The sequence below is a fragment of the Anguilla anguilla genome, chromosome 17 (assembly GCF_013347855.1).
Source record: "Anguilla anguilla isolate fAngAng1 chromosome 17, fAngAng1.pri, whole genome shotgun sequence".
Classification (NCBI taxonomy): Eukaryota; Metazoa; Chordata; class Actinopteri; order Anguilliformes; family Anguillidae; genus Anguilla; species Anguilla anguilla.
In genome coordinates, this window is record NC_049217.1 from 23,564,226 (window position 1) to 23,582,132 (window position 17,907).

Below are 17,907 nucleotides of genomic sequence, written 5' to 3' on the forward strand. Positions count from 1 at the left end.
ATTTTTAGTAGCATCTGAGCAGTTCCGCGCTGCACTTCTGTGGTTTTACGGTCTGCTCTGGTCTGATGCCCGCAGCTATCCTGTCTTGTAGAGGCGGGAATATGAGAGCGAAGCGGCCGTGTTCTCTGTCTGCGCGACGCGGGGCCGCGCTTGTCCGCCTCTTCCTTCGCCGCAGCCTTCGCCGTAGAACGCATGGAAAAGATTACACCCGAGATATCGAGCATGTGGCAACGGTTACTCCCCGAAACGAGTGGAGGAAGCCAGACCGAGAGATTTATTCATTTCTCTTTCGGGCTCCGGCCACCCCGTGACAAAGTCCAGTATCTGCCGCCGCCGCCGCCGCCGCTGAGGGCCAGGAAAGTGTCTCCATCGACTCTTTCACACGCTAGGACTGGGAAAGGCGCGGGTTCCCCCCCGTCCCTTAATTCCACGCCACGCCCCCCCGGTTTTTTTTTTTTGTCCGGCAGCGCGGGGCCCCGATGTTTGACCACCTCTGGCGGGCGCGCCGTGCCACCAGAGGGGGCCGGTACGAGCCGTTACCACGGCGGCGGCGGCGGCGGCTTTTGGTAACAAAACATTCGCGCTGAGGAGACCGCGCCGTTGCGCTCCCCAGACTGGACCGCTGCGATAAAAAAAGGGAGTCGCGGTACGGCGAGCTCTCCGCACGGTGGTGAGAGCGGGAGAGTAATCCTCACGCCCCGTCGCGGTTGCCGGGAGACCCCACGGAAAATAGGACTGCTGTCCGGACGACCGCGTCGGCAGAGTGTGTCGCCAGGCTATTTGTTTATCGGTGAATCTTTTATTTGATTAATTGAAATGTGAAGCTTCTGCTCCCGGTTGTACGTGCAGAAATGACTGACCTCGCAGTTTACCACACTGGGCTGGATTCAGTCCCTTAGTTTGTCCCTAACTTTGACTCAGGAATAAATGCAACTGCTAGTTTTATACTTCACAACAGCATATTTGCAATTTTGTTTTGGATATTACTGCGCTGGCTTTGGTCAGGAGGGACCGTGATTGTGGTTGTGCCAGCCAGCCTAGTAAACACGGAATAGAAGACATGCAACTTGGCCAGTCAGTCAGTCAGTCAGATTATCAATCGACCAATCCATTGATCTTTAATTCAGAAACCTCTTAAAAATATGAATAGGAAGAATTAATAGGGAAAATTCTCCCTGGATCATCAGGCAAATGGAATCAATCCAGGAGGTACGGTATGGAGAGATTTATTTTTTTTGGTCCCTTCCGGGGGGGTGCGGGGGGAAGGCGGGGGGGGTGCGGGGGGAAGGCGAGGGGAAGGCGGGGGGCTGTATTTGTGTCGTATGTCACGCTCCCTTGTCCGCTTAGCGCCACAGAAAGCCGCTTAAAGCAGAGCGATGGAGTCGCATAAAACGCGGCGCTGTCCTCCAGCGCTCGCCGTGCATTTACGAGCCGCTCCGATTGTTGACACAAGCTCTCGCTCCAAATCTTTTATTGGCCGCTTTAATTCTGAGGCTCTCAGACGCAGGAAGTGCTGGCGCCTCTGCTGCTGGGACCCCTGATGCACGCGCCCACCTCACCTGACATTCTGCTGGGCCAAGATAAAATAAAATAAAATATATACAGTGCAGTCCGTAAGTATTTGGACTGTGACGTGATTAAATTATTTTTTTTTTTTGTTGCTTTGGCTCTGTACTCCAGCGCATTGGATTTGAAATGAAACAATGAGTATGAGGTAAAAGAGCTGACTGTAGGCTTTAGTTTGCTGGAAATGACATCCGTATCAGGTGATCCGCCTAGCCTTTTAGACATAATCCCCCATTTTGGGAGACCAAAAATAATTGGACAATTCGCTGCTCAGCTGCTTCTTTGCCAGCTGTATGTTGTTGCATCATTACTTCACGGATAACAAAGCTTTTTCTTGTTTTTTCACTTTAGCATACTAGTTTGGAATTGGCATTTCAGTAAAGTGGAACGGTGTATCGTGGTTTGCATTCATTCAACAAGTTTCTAAAGACATCGCTTTCTGCGACACCATCTGGCTGTACTGTAAATCTTTACATATGAAAAGCAGAAACGACTCTTGTGATTGTCAGAGCACGCTCAGCTGTAGAGGGTCATTTAGACCCGAACGCTCGGCTCGGTGCACGTTGTGAAGGACCAGGATCTGTTTGAGTCTGAAGACCCAGTGGCTTATCTGCCTGGTGGCTACTCATGTGAACCTGAAGGTAGATATAATAAAAAAGGACAGGTAACACAGAGTGTATTTCAGTCTCCTGATCTCATTCCTGCTCACACTGTGCATGCCACACACATACACACACACACACTTATGTGCACGCATACACACATACAGTACATGTGTCTGAGTCACATATGAAATACATACATGCCTTTCAGCAGACGTGACTAAAGATTTCCTAATTGAGAAGTCTGGCTGGAGAGCTAGCAAAGGGTGTGTTGCATCTGCTACGAATAAGTGTCAAATTATCCCACCCCCAACCCCTTTTCCCTCTCGCATACACACACACACACACACACACACATACACCCTCTCACACTCACACTCACATTCCCAGGCACCAGTCAAACCACCCTGACTGCGCACCGTTTCCCTGTCAAGTCTTTATGATGTCACTGCCAAGCGTGGACTCCCTGCGGTGCAGAGTGTCTGTCCGTGCTGCCGTTAAGGAGGAAGCCTGCTTTTCTTAACACCTTGTCATGTTCGTGCCGTGCTTTTACAACGGCCCGCGGAAAACGACCATAAAAAAAACGAACGAAAAAAAGAAAAGAAAAATCACAGATCGCGGTTTTCCACTCCCCGTCTCCACAAATCTTGCCGCTGCCGCCGCCGCCGCCTCCGCCACCCGCGTTAAAAGCCTTCCAAAGTTGCTCGCTTACGGTCTCGCTGGCCCCCGTGGCCGTCTTTGGCTGGAGTAAGACTTGCGAGACGTCTTCACTCTGTCAGCGCTCAGAAACCCACGGCCTCCCCGCCCAGCTCAGCCCGGCCCTGCTGCGGATGAGCCTGCCGCCAGCGTCGGCGAAAGGGTTTTGTACGAGCCCCTCGTGAGCCGAGTGAAAAGATGACTCTTCTCTCTCTCTCTCTCTCTCTCTCTCTCTCTTTACCGGGTCGTCTCCTGTCGTTCCCGCGGACCTGTCTGCGATTTACGCGTTTGCTTCAGGCGAATCTGCTCCCTCGCTGGGGGGGCGCTGCCTCTTTTTGTTGAAATTGAAGAAGTTTGAAATGCACCGTTTTGGCACCCACACAACTGAAGACTGCAACAAAGCGGAATTTGGCATTCTGATTCACCTTATTAAACGTATGGCAAAATGGAAAATATATCAGACGTTACCATTATTGCCAGCTCCATACTGTATGTCATTTGCTTCTCGTAGTTTCACAAATATACTCAGAATTTTGTATTTAAAACATTTGGCTTTTTATTGACTGGACTTGAACCTATTTTCATGGCTTATTACTGAACTGTATAATTGGTATAATCGATCTTATGCCTTGTGAGCTGACCCTGATTTTGACTGTAATTCATATAAAATATCTAGCAGCTTTCAGTCAAGTGTCACACAAGCTTTTTCTTCATATGAATGTTTTTGTATGAACTCTTGGCATACCTGGGGTCCTCTCATGTCCATTTCAAATCTATTATTTGCGGTTACGTTGTGGTTTCAGGGCCAAGGGCAGCATGTTGTATAAATCACAGGATACAGAACCTCAATCTGCTCCTCCATCATAGGCCTGTTCCCTTCAAGCTGTATGAAAACCAAGTATTTTAATACTTTTCACCTTACAAGCCCCATGTTGTGTTTCTCAAAACACCATGTAATTCAGTACAGAAGCTGCCAAAGGTGAGAGAGCTGGGCTGCTAACAGATTTTCAGATGAATAGATGCTAGTGAACCGAACACAGGCACACACATATATGTACGCGCACACAGACACACACACACACACATACACACATACACAGACACGCACCATTCAGACACACACACTCACTCACACAGAGACACGCACATACAGTGGACCAAACAAAAGCACACACGAATACACACACACACTCACTCACACGCACACGCACTCATTTACATGCAAGCATGAAAACACATGCCTACACAGGCATATGCACATATGCACACTTACATGCACATGCATGCACATACCTACACAAATGCATACACACATGTATGCTCACACACAATCTTACTCATACAGTCTCTCACACTCAAATTCAGTCTCAGTCACTCACTCACTCATAGTCTCTCTCTGACACTCATACACACACACACACACACACACACACACAAACATGCACATTCTCTTTTTTCTCTGGCAGTGCCATCATCATGAACACAAAGGCACATCATACTATATCTTTCCCATTGTTTTTTTTTTTGTTTTTTAAATTTTATATATTTTTCTCTTTGTCTCTTCGCAGTATGTTTGTGTATTTTAATTAGTTTTCATAATTTTGCTCTTGTTTACTATTTACTGTTTTTTTTTTTTTTTTAAGTTGTGTCTTTCCTTCTGTTTTGGCTTGATCGGCTGGATAAGCTGGCAGGCTAACTCAGAGCAAACCCGTCACGTGCCATTATTTCAAAGGGGCAACCCGAGCCCTCGATAATTCCTAGACTAAATGTTGAAAAAGATGTCCAACCCGACTCCTGATGTGAACCGAGATTCCTTCTGGCCTGTCCAAAATGATTAAGCATGCCGTTCTCTGTTTCCAGAAAGCTATTGAGTGGAGTTTAAAAAACTCAAAAGCAAACACACGGCACTTCTCTGCCTAACTAGCTGGAGAGAGATAACTTACAGTACAGTAGTTGGATGTATAGACCTCCGCACTGGACACAGAATGTGATTGGTTTACATGAAGTTGGCTAAATTAAACAATTTGACTTGTCAGTCAATGACTGTTTATTGACCTTAGATAGACTATTGGGATAGGGAGATGCTCGGAATTTAAACTGTGCACTTTGGAGCGAGAGTCCGCTCCATTTTCTTATTTTCGCGATATCTATCAATTGCGGGCCGGCTGGGACGCCGAGATCTTGTTCAGCTAATGTTGTCCAAATAAACAGCCCCATAAACTGCCAGGCAAGAACGACAAGTGTGTATTTAATAAATCCTAATTTGTTTATGGGGGCGAGCACTTTAGAGACTCCATTTTCCTCCTCGGCCAACTATTGAAAGCGTGTTCCCGACACGATTTGTAAACAACACCGTCTGACAGCCTTCAGTCCTGCTCTCTTGACAGTTTTCCAGAACACCTTTGCCGTCGTATTCATGCTTGTCGGTACGAGACTCTTCCTAAGCCATACGTGTAGATGTAGAAGTTAAATTTGTGTGTGCAACCTGGGATGGCTCCTTTTTAACGTTTGAATGCAGCAAATTTAATTTCTGTTGTCATCTTAATGGCAGAGAGGCTGCATGCTAACTGCACGCGGGAGCTGCGTTGCTTTGAACAGTGGAAAGTGCTTTGTGTCCTGGGTCATATTCGCAAGGTTAATTGCACGGTCTTTCCTTTCTTTGTGGGTGTTTTGTGTGAGGCCTTTCTCTTCTGTGGGGTTGATTGTTGCTGCTATTGTTTGTTTTTTTTTGCCACAAATGTTTCAAAATTTAATCTAAAAAAACCATATCTGAGTATGAAGCAAGTGTTCCTTGCCTTTTGTCAGTATGTTATTCTGGTGCACTGTGTGAAAGTAGTCAGTGTTTCCTTTCTCGAGAGAAATTTGTTACTGTATGATGCTGCATTATCCTAAAACCTGAGTTTTCAACAGGGGGTCCATGGACCCTGGGAAACCTTGTGGGTACTGTAGGGGTTACCTAGCCTACATCTAACTGGTGTTGAATGTACACTTTTGATCATTGGTTGACTGTTACTAGACTATCCAGGACCCAAATGAAGTCTCCCTAAGTTGGCAGCAGGTGTTGGCAGCAGGTATATTTAAGAGGGGCAATGACATTGCTCCATTATTTTTGTTTTATGAAAATATATGGAGGATATTAATTTGTAAGTGGCAATTGTCTGGCTGATAAGGTGGAAGGTTTCTCTGTGAAGTTATGTCCCTATCAGCTTTTGTTTTCCTGTTGCTATGGCAATACCCTGGCTCTGATAAATAACTCAGCACCGTGGCTTTCTTATAGAGTATTTATAATGGCTCTTTACCCTGGGATCGCGTAGGTGAGGCCATTATTAATTTTGTCTACCAGCTGATGGTCTGTTTATCAGTGTAATCTAGCTGCCTGGATGTTGTGGTTCTAGTGCAGGTGGACTTTGGTCTGACCACTAAAGCCCCCCCCCCCCCCTCCCCCCCCCCCCCCCCCGGTCTTCGCCGGAGATCTGTGGACCTGGCACTGAGTTCTGATAAGAGATTTCTCAAGAACACGAAGTGCGTCACTAGCAGAGGCGGAAACGTCGGGGGGGGCGGGGAGGAGGGGAGGAGGGGGGGGGCGGGTGTGTTTGATTTAAACCCCCCCACCCCCCCACCCACCCCGGCTTGCGCTGTCGTGATGCAAGAGTTCAGGGTGTGACAGGAAAGTGGCCGTGAGCCGCCGCCGCCGCTGCGGACGCGGGAGAGGGGTTCAGTCGAGCCGCCGGGCTGGGCCCGCTCCTCTGCTCCAGCCAGCGCGAGGCAGCCTTTATGTAACAGGCACAGTTTAACGTCCCTGCAAGACTGCAGAATTTGTTCACACAAATTGATTCAGCATGTTCACACTTTGCAATGAGACAAAGGCAAAATGAACTGCCGGCACACATGGCGGTGTGCACAGACGCACACACACACACACACACACACACACATGCACACACACACATGTGCACACACGTACACGCACACACACACACACATGCATGCACACAAGTACACACACACACATGCACACACGCACACCATGCACACACACATGTGCACACACGTATACACCCACACACACACACACACACACACACACGCACATCCACCCCCACCCCCACCCCCACACACACTCACACACACACACACACTTGGCTGACACATGCTTGTTTCTCTGTGTTTGGCTTGGCACTTTTATCACTTCTTAATCGGCTCTCTCAGACAGCGTGCCGCTCGGCTCTTGGTTGGAGGGGGTGGGGATTGGCCAGCCCACAGTGTGACAGGACATCAGCCATAAAGTCTGCCCACCACCTGCGCCACCTCCCAGCTCCGCCCTGGCTGCCCTGCCTGGCAACTGCTCCACCAGAGCTTGGCTCGTCGCCACGTCCGCCATTCTGCTTTACGCCGCGGGGCCACGCCCCTGCCTCAGAGCTCGCCCCGCTGTCTGCCCCTCCCGGGGGGGAACTTGGCACCGGGAGTTCTAAATAACTAAATAGACGCCGCATTACATAAGACGGCGGCCATTTTCAGTAATGATTCTGGCGCTTCCCTCCAGCTGTTGGAATCGCCGTACGGCTGTACTCGGGAGGAGATTCGGTCCATCTGTCCAGCTGGCGAGGGCAATGGTGCCGATGTGGCGGCCATGTTTTTGCATTGCTGGAGAACTTTGGCAAGCGCTCCATTCCAAAGAACACGTTGCCCCCATCAGCACTGTGGCTAAAGATGCCATGAGCTCTTCCGGTCCTGTCCCGTGGGGCACATGGGTTCTCAACCGTTAACGTCACCTGACGGCTTGATGCTTGCAGTAAATTTCAGTGGATTAAAGTGCAGTGCATGTCACAGTTAAGACTGGACGGTGATCACGGTGAAAACCTTATTGTTTGCGACCCTCCATCATCTGACCCCAAGTTCTTACGGAACATTCCATTCTGTGATTTAGGGACGTTACAGGAAATGAGACGTCCGCCATCTTGATTGCTATATTAGCGACTCATTTTCCCATTTTAACCGCTGATGTTCTAAAAGCGCACGGCCTTGTGACGGCACTCGAAGCCCCTTTCTCTCCCCCCCCCCCCCCCCCCCCCCCACACTGAATTCCTTCTGCGGTTCCTTCCTCCTTTCCAGACGCAATTTGTCCGTGCTGTTGGAGATCTCCGACGGGCGGCTAACGGAATTTGTCGTGCCGTAATTTCTGTGCCGCGAACCGGGCGGCGTCTCTCGGCAACGCGCGCCCGATTTGATGTTCTCCTGCGACGCGCCGGAGAACCGAAACGCCACATCGGATCTGCAAAACAAACACAGGGCGGCGGACATCTGAGAAGAAAGCGCGGCTTTTTGACGTCCCGCATTACACTTAATTGCGTCCAAATGTAATTCGAGAGACGGCGGAGAAGAATGGCAAGAAATCCCCTAACCACCTGCACCGCACTTCGTTCACATTTAACCAGTAATAACACAGAACAGGGGGTGGTTTTTCAGCTATTTCGCGATATTTGAGAAGGGGGCTTGGCTGTGCACATGTGAGTCGGATTTTTTAAGCGGCTTGGCGTTCCGATAGGCAAAGCATATTTTATTTGAGGTGTAGGGTCTTAATTTATGCTTAAAGATTTATTTTCTGAAAAATAAATAAAGAGAAATAAATAAATTTAAGTGAAAAGAAGGCACAACTGTGAGCTATAATGCGTATTGCCTGGCTACAATTATAAAAAGCCAGTGTTTGAATTGCTGGCTGGTGAACATAATCAATTATGTTTTATTCTGTGAGGAATAAGCAAATTCTTATTGTGATTTTTTAAACAGCCATTGTGTGACCTAAACTTTGGCGTAACTATCATTTAAATGTATTTTTCTCTTTCCGATGACTCATCTCGTGATTTCTGAAACCTGTCATATACGTTTATATGTCCTAATGTTGAAATTCCTCAAGTGACAGTTCCCTTCTATATTTACAATAATACACGGATGTTAGGTCATAGGATCTGTCAGTGGGACTTGTTAAATTATTAAATAAGTCTCGCACTCCTTGGATATTCTTCATTTCGTCCAACACTACTGTCACACAGTCGACTGATGTTATATTTGCTCAGTAACGCAGACGTGGCTCTCCAGACGACCTTGACTTCAGCAAGGTCATGAATCGCAATCAGCCGCGAGCTGAGGGTAGCGTAATACAGTTCATTAAACTGCATTTTGAAGCTCTGTGAAGTTGGAACGCTTGTCCCTCCGCTTGCGAACTGATTGGTTCTATGGGATGTTTTTGTGAATTGGACAGGTTTGATTTATTTGCATATGCACTTTTGATTTATGACATTACCATTGCCTTTCAGACTAAAACATTTAATTTTGGATTTGATTGCCATAACATGGTCTCGGATTGCATTCTAAGAATGGAAATTAATATGCATAGGATAATCAAGTATAACCAAATTATAATATGGTATGTAGCTCTATGTTAGCTACCGTAAAGCTGGACTTGTGCTTAAAACGGATTGTTAAAGTGGTGTTGTGATCACAGAGACATTATGAATGCTTTATGACGGCCTTATGAAGTGGCATAAACCTAAACTATGGCCAAATTGTTTCTGTTACCTTGTCTTCATGTTTCCGATAGCTTCATTCCAGTCTTATTGCCACTGGTCAGTCAAACTGGGATCTTTCCCAGGAGATCAGAAAGAAGAAAGAAAGAAGAGTCCCATAACTATGCAGAAATGCAGGTCAGTGTTAGACTGCATTCAAAATAAAATAATAAGGACATTTTGTCAGGAAATCATTATAAATACTTGGGCTGATTATGTCTGGTTGGCTTGCTACATAAGTGACGTATGCTCAATTTAAAAGTTTCCTCTTTTTATAGTGTAAGAATACAGTCTATAACCCCCAAGGCTGGGGGGGATTGGGGAGATTTACTACCCTAATCAAAACCTGGTCTGCTGCTGGAAATTGACCGTGAATGATGTCATCCGAACTGTCTTCACTCTTGATGCCCTGATTTATGACACAACGCAAGATTATTTAAGTGCGGGTCCCAGAAATTTCACGGGGCCTCTTGGGTAATTTACGCGCAGACACGCTCGAGTCTGCAGAATCCGATCTGCCATCCTCCCCCTGCCCCGTTTCACCGACCACGTTTGTTTACCTTGCCCTGTTGCCATGCCTCGTCTCTCCCGGCGATGCATCAGAGACCACCTCCCGTTCATCAACATTATTATCATTTAAAACTACAATTCCCAGAAAGCCTTTCCCCACCAGATAGCCTCCAATTCCCAAACTCTTCGCCTTCCCACCTCTCCAATGCAATGGAGCATGACTCCCTTGCCTCCCTTTTCCCATTTGGTCAGAACTGGAAAAAGGGTCACAAAATCTTTTTTTTTGGGGGGGGGGGGGGGGTTGTTGGGGGGGTTGGGGGGTGATTTGCATGGTCTGCTCGCTGGAATCAGCACGCATTAAAATGCATTTAGCTGGCAACTAAACCCCACTGGAATAGACTGAGTGAGTGATAATGTGTGGAGGGGATCGGCGATGCTGCAGATTTACCTTCAGCTTTTCCTGCCTTCCCCGGGAACGTGATGTGCTCAGAGTGAAATGATTTAGCAGTCGCTCATGTAGACCCTCCGATTTTGAGGCGTGATAAATCCCTGTCATCTTATCAATGGTGTATTGAGCGGCAGTGTGAGCCAAGCCACTGCTGTGATGAAACGCATTAATCAAGCATGCAGCAAATGTATGTGCTGTGATCCTTATGGACCGGAGAGGGTTCTGCTGTTATGTGCTCCATTGTTTTTACAACATGGCAGCTCAAATTTGACGCTCGTTCGCGCTGTTTTCTCTGTACCGCTCGAATGCTGGCGAGTGTCCTTCGTTTCTACTCATGGAAGAGCTGGAACAAATGAGCCAATCCCGTTCAGGACCCTGTCAATCGTCCCGCCGGGGTCTGTGGGCGACGGCTGCTTTTGGCCTTTTACAGTAGAGCTGTAGGAGAATTTTATTCTGCGGTTCTGTGCAGTACCCCCCCCAACCCCCCCCCCCCCCCCCCCCCCCCAGCCCCCACAAAAGCTTTTTTCCATGAGAAACGATCCGTGGTGAAATAAATCAACCAGAGTAATGGGTCAGAGCTTGTGCTAAAATCGCTGTTTTCTGTCATTACTCTTTGAAGGAGGTTTCACCCAAACTCACGAAATTACAGTTTAAATGGTCACAATTTTCATCTTTTATCAGATTATCACAAATTGATTTCTTTTTTCCTCTTTTAACCTCCCCTTCTGTTCACTTGTTAAAGGCTCTGCCCAAATTAAATGGGAAACTTTAGCCTGGCGAAGCCTTTAAATTGAAGTGAAATGCTAATAAAAAAAAGGCTACATACTCGGGACATAGGAATACATTGTGTTTAAAGGTGCGGCTAGCTGTAATAGTGTAAATAAAAGGAAATTAATTAAATGCAGGGAAGCTTGGTGTGGCGCCATGGAAAGAATACACAATTTAGAAACGCGTGCCAAATTTGGACTGCACAAAATGAGGGAGATCAGTCATATTATGCTGCGTTTTGACAGTGCATATAGGGTTTCAGGGACTTGACCGAGCCATTGAGACAAATTGGCCGAAATTGGAAAGGTAAACACGAGAAGGCTCTCCAAACATTTATTTATTTTTTTCCCCCCTGACTTATTTATATTTTGCTTCGCGGTTCCGTCTAGGTCCTCGTACCTGGATTTTTTTTGGGGGGGGCGAAGGAGGGGTCGGGCACAAACGACGTTTTGGAAAAGTTCTGAGCTGCTAGCTGCCTGCGTGGTGCTGTGACGCATGGAAGTGGTGCTGTTTGCGTTCGCTGTTGACTTTGGGGGGGGGGGGGGGGGGGAGTAAGTAATGACAAACTACAGATGTAATTGTTGGATTGGGGTCTCTATAAATGTTCCTGTTGAAATAGCGGGATGCAGGAATTTTCCCCCGTCGACTAAAGCGAGGTTATTAAAAACACTGCAACCGTAGAGGGTGCTTTAAAGCAGGATCAGGAAATAGTAAGACTCTAAATTCGGCTGAACTAAATACTGCCGTTGGAACAGAAACGTTATCCAGAAAATATATGTAAAACATTTGGAAAATAAATAATATCTGAAAAGCATCAGCATTTAGCTGTTCTGTTTCATGTTGCTAAGGAGACTGAGTGGACCTCCTCCTATAGTTACCTTGCCAATGATCCAATCAGAAGAGACCGTTAGGTAGGGGCAGCGGCATCCTTTCAGTGTAGCTGTGATATTGCAGATACGGGCAAAGTTTGTTTTTGTATTTTGTGATATTGCAGGAAGGTTGTACATCCTGGTTTATCTGCAGGTAATGAGGAGCTGACCTTCGGGGAGAGGGGGGCGGGGGGCGATGGCGGGTTGGCGCGACTCAAAAATAGCCCGGGGGGCATACTGCGACTTCAGTGTCTCCCCTCTGGGAAGATGAGACCCGGCACCTTCCCCTGCGCCGCCGGTAAAGCGATCAGCCCCCGCGCGCGGTGACCACGGTTACGGTTTCAGTCCGCGGCTGGGCTAGCGCCGCTGGGCTAGCACCGCTGCTCCCGCGGCGTGTGAAACGTGCCTCTCCGGCTTTCCGTCGCCGACCGCCCAAACGAAGCCTGACGGCATGTTTGCGCGGGGAAAGTGTGCAGGAGTGTGCATGGGAGAGTGAAATCCCTGTGTTGGGTTTGTATTCATGCAAAGAGAGCCTCAATGTTCCAATATCACATCACGCACGCACGCACGCCCGCACACACACACCCACCCAAATAAATGTGTGTGTGTGTGTGTGTATTCACACATACATTGGATTCTTAGTACTTAATATAATTATATTACAAATATGTTGCACACACAGATAAAATCAGTGGCAACAGTACATTCCCATTTTTTGTTCCATAATTGAAACAGTGAGAGTGAAAGTGAAGTAGTCATATAGGGCAGTGGGTTCTGTGTGATTGAATCTGTCATACCCTCCAAGTTTCTCAAGTACACATGCAACCCTTCACGCCAACCGTGTACAAAGTTACAAGGCGCTGTGCCCAAAAAAACAAACAAAAAAAACAAATAACAATCTAACACATTGTGTTTTAAATGTGTTAAAAGTGTTGGGTGACCTACTGATTTACGCTCCTTCGTAGTTTAGGAATTGGCAGAGGTTCCGCTTTCTGCTGAGCAGAATCCGCGGATCGCCAGCGTGGAGGAACCACATATGAAAGTCCTGGGAAAACAATGGGGAAAAAAATATGTGGTAGAAAAGTGTTTCCGTGGCGATCCCTGCGGTGACCAACCTCGCTCCGTGGCTTGCTTTTACGAGCCCGACATCGGCAGCTGCTCACGTCTGGTTCGCTACGGCGCTTCGAGGGGGGGGAACCGGGGGGCATTGGAAGAGCCCCCGTCGGGCCCCAGGGCCCGCGCTCAAACATGATTTACCAGGCTTACCTCAGAGCTGGAGCCCGGCGCTCTTCCTGTGCCGTTATTGCGGCCGGAGCCGGCGGCGTTGCGCCAGTCTCGCGCTCCGTGATTGATTAGTCGTGACTGGATGACGCCGCCTCAATCTCGCGCCGGGATTTGCCCTACCTCGGGGGGGGGGGGGGGGGCGGCCGACTGACAGACAATAACCATCAAAGGCCGCGGTTCGACTGCCTGTGCGGATTTCAGACCGGGACCTGCAAATAATACCTGTAAGCTCTTCAGCGGTGTAATTTGTAGCGGCTGGGAAAATGGGCATTAATCAATATTTGAGAGGTGGGGTGGGGGGGTGGGGGGGTTCTCATTCAAACGAAGCTTGGGCACAGATTTGGCCTGGAGGTTGTTGGGGGGGTGAGGGGTGGGGGGGGATTGGGGTTGGTGGTGGTGGTGGTGATGGTGCTTCGGGGTCTCTTGTTTCTTGTTTCTTGTTTCTTGTTCCTCTCTCGTCTTGGACCCCTCGGATTTAGTGGCTGTGAGCGCGGAGGTGCTGACAGCTCGGGGACTGAGGACGTCTGTCTCCCCCCCCCCCCCCCCGCCCGCCCCCCTCCCCCCCCCCGCCGGACGATTCAAACGGGCGTTTGTTACGGGGCGGCCACATCTGGGGCAGGGTGCATCTGGGCGCGGGTTCGAGTGAAAGGGACGGGGGGAAAATAAAGGGCCGGTCTGAGGAGCCCCTCGCGGCGCGGCGCCACTGTAACCCGGCTCAATGGACGCTCAGTCCCGCTTTTACAGTGTGCTAATAAGCGATGAGTGTGAGGGCGTGTGTGTGTGTGAGCGAGTGAGTGCGCGTGTGTGTGTGTGTCCGCACGTGTGGGGTGAGCGCTTCTGCCCTTCGTTTGATGGGCTCGGAGAGATAGACGCTGGCCGCTCCGACGACGTGCTCTGGGATTTGAACACTGTGTCCATTTTCTTCCCCAGCTGTAGACTGCGCTCGTGCATCTGGGCCCCACAAAGCATAAAATCGTTAAGGGGGGGGGGGGGTGGGGTTGGGGGTGGGGGGTGGCGGGGTGTTGTGGGAAGGGTGGTTTGCTTTATCAGATGTGTAAGACTGTGTGGTATTGTAAAGCAAAGGAACCAGAAAGAAATTAACTGAATGACAAAATGGAAAAAGATTACTTTTCTTTATTCCTGGTCGCTTAGAGAAGGCAGTGTTCAGATTTTATCAGGAAATGACGTTCCAGTTGAAGTGGTCAATCAAAAAAAAAGAAAAAAAACTCCTATATTCCTAGACTCAAATAAAAAATGGCAAATGGGCCATTATAGAGCTGATTGGGAAGGAACCGTTCCAAAAGAGTTGACTACTGACTTCAGTTTATAGGTCAAGGGAAATACCCAGAAAACAGAATAGCAAAATAATATTTAAAAAAACAAATACATTGTAAAAAAAAAAGAGAATATGAGCAGACTTCCTCCAGCAAGGCATTTAAAAACCAATCACATCTGATTACTGTATTGATCTGTTCCAGTGTGCCCCCACCCCCCACTCCCCAATGCTGGTAGTGTCATCCATTTAAGGTCCAGTGGAAAAGCAGGAGGGGTGAAGGATCTGTGATGGGTCCGTATGAAAAGGATTTAAGATGGCTCCCCACCCCCAGCTGTCTGGCCCCTGGCTGGGAGGGGTCGCGACCCCCCTGTTTGGTCAGGTCTTTGAGATTCCCGGTTGTGTCCTTTTTTAGCCCCTCGCACCCCTGCATATCAGCGGGGGTGGGATTTTATGAGGAGCGACTGGGAGAACCGCATAACACTTGTGTTGCCTAGCGATCCCAAGGTCAAATCCAAAAGTTTATGGAAGGGTGACTGGGCCAGACCCTGGCTCATACAATGACCAACCGACATGTTTACTCCATCTGATATTGCCACTGATTGAAAATACTCAACAGAGCAGTGTATGATATTTTATAAACATATTCAGTCATCTGGAGGGTAACAATGAACATGGATTATATTTTTAGCTGGTTTTAGAGGTCCAGCCTCCCCTTCAGAACAATAGAAAAAAAAAGAAACCTGACAATTTGTCGTGAATTACGTGAATAACTTACATTAACACCATAATGCCAATAAGTAGCAATAAACAAGCAATCAGCCTGAAACAACCTGTAAGATTATGAACTTCAGGCAGGATGTTGACTTGACAAAGGGAGCATTTGGAAAGGAGGGGAGGCGGACGGGACTGGAGGGAGTTCGCCGCACAGCTGCCAGCGATAAAAAAACAAGTTACTTTTTATATCAGGAGCGCAGGCAAGGTCACTGTGCAGACAGAGCAGTCATATTTTACCAAAGCATATCTAACTGTGTGATACATGGGAAAAAACACAGGAGATATACGCATCTGCTGGCACAGTGTGTGCGTGCGTGCGTGCGTGCGTGCGTGTGTGTGTGTGTGTGTGTGTGTGTGTGTGTGTGTGTGTGTGCGTGTGCGATTTTGTGTTGGGAGGGCTGCTATGAACGCAGCAACATTCTCACTGTCTGAAAGAGTAACACAGGCCACGTTTTTATGCAAATTCATAACATTGAAATATCTGAGACCACGTTTTAATACTTACCACCGACGCAGACTGTTTTGTTTTCTCAATTTCACTCACTTCAGCTCATTTGTATTTCAGTCTTTACAGTTAATGACTGAATTATGCCTCGGCCTAAACTCTTCGGGTTAACTGAAGATTAATTGAGCCAATGATTGCACTGTGTAAGAAAATGAAGGTTTAATTAGGAGGTCCTTGCAGGACGTTTGTTGGCTTTTTTATTAAAACGTGCACATGACAGGCGATTACATGGATCTGGTTTCAGACGACCACGCTGTTCAGAGGAAACCATGTTAAATACTGCGTTAAAAATGTCACGTTTTCTCTGCCTTTCAAAAATGCACAGAGGAATATAATTTTTTTTTTTTAATGTTGATTTGCTTGTTAGAGGTCTGTTGGATATTTTGAACCTTTACATTAATTTCTTGTCATCAATCTTGGTTTTTTCTTGCAATTTAAAAGTTCAAATTCCAATTAGAATGTACACTACATTTCAATATTTATTCAACATGAATTTATGTTGTACAAATTGCGTAATATAGAGCAATGCTCATTTTATTTGAGAAAAAAAAACAAACAAACAATTCTCCCACACAATTTTTAGAACATTTTCAAGATGTTCTTTGAGGAGGCTCCCGCTCTACCCTTGAGAACAACAACCTAACAACCTTTTGAAAGAGGCCTGAGAAGCCCTGGACAAGAGTTCAAAAGAACCGAATGAACACCTCTGAGGTTGATTAGGAGGGTGACTGTAGCTGAGTCTCATGGAGGGGATCTAATGTTGAGTGTGTGGACATGACTCCAAAAGACCGTGTCTCTGACACTGAAAGCAGATAGGGCTTTGTGTGACCCCTTTAATCAAGACACACACACACAAAAATAGCTTTCATTGTGGCACAGGTGGAAGGTTATATGTATATGTAAATGTCTTGATTTGTATATTTATTGTACCGTAACTAAAGCGTATATCTTGGTAATTAGCCACAGTAAGTACTTCATGATGTTCTTGCAAAAACATGCTATTTTAATGAGGCTTGCAGGTCCTACTGTTTTGGGGTGAATGTTTATTTGATTTCTTTAATGTAATGAAACTCAGGTGGCCTGTATTTACACCAGCAGAAATCAGTGAATTGTTTTCTAATTAGCAACAAATGGGTCTTGAGGAGAGCAGAGATTTTCACATCGGGGCCTAAATGGAACCTCTCATTTGTTTTCATTAAGCCAGAACACACTGCAATACAACGCCCACATTTCCCATTATTACCCACAGCGGGCAGGCAAGTCTTAATTGTATCATGTTGCGCTGTGTTTTCATTAGTGTACTGGCCCTTTAAGGCAGAAAGCCATTCCGAGTTATGCGTTGAAAACCCAGCTTGTTTCATATATGGTAGACGTATAACTTAACCCCCTCCCTGTCTTATGTGTGTGTGTGTGTTCCATTATCACATAAACAGTACAGCAGTGTTAGGGTAATTCTATATGTTACCATTTGTCCCCGTGCTAAGTTGAGATAAACACATAAATTTCTCTCTCCCCTGGCGCAGGAAATGCAAGAAACACCCACTTATTTCCCAGATATAAATCGTACGGGTACGGTCAATGAGACCAAAGCGATTCTTCCTCATGAATAGTCAACAAGCAAAAGTGTGCAGCAATTGTTCTGTGACTCATTTATCCCGCAGAGGACAATGACTCCTTTTATTGTCGCATCCTTCGCCTTGGAGATTCAAGTTCAGAGTTTGGAGGTCAACGGTCGTGGAACAGGGGGTTGTCATAGAGGTCAAATGTGTGGGACACAGTAAAAATGGAAAAGAAAGAACGGAGGTGATCGGGGAACCACAGAGTGCCCTGTCTTACAGGGGACAAAGGAACGGAAGCTGTACCCCCCAGACCTGAAAAAATTACCCAGTACTGTTCCGTAATGGATCCATACATTAGGATTTATATGCATGTGCCGGAAGCAGTGATTCATCTTCTGTTGGATAATGTTGAATGTTCTGTGCCACTGCTCTGAAATGTGGCCGGTAGACTCTGATCATCACATACGACTTCCTTTTCTGAAAGCTG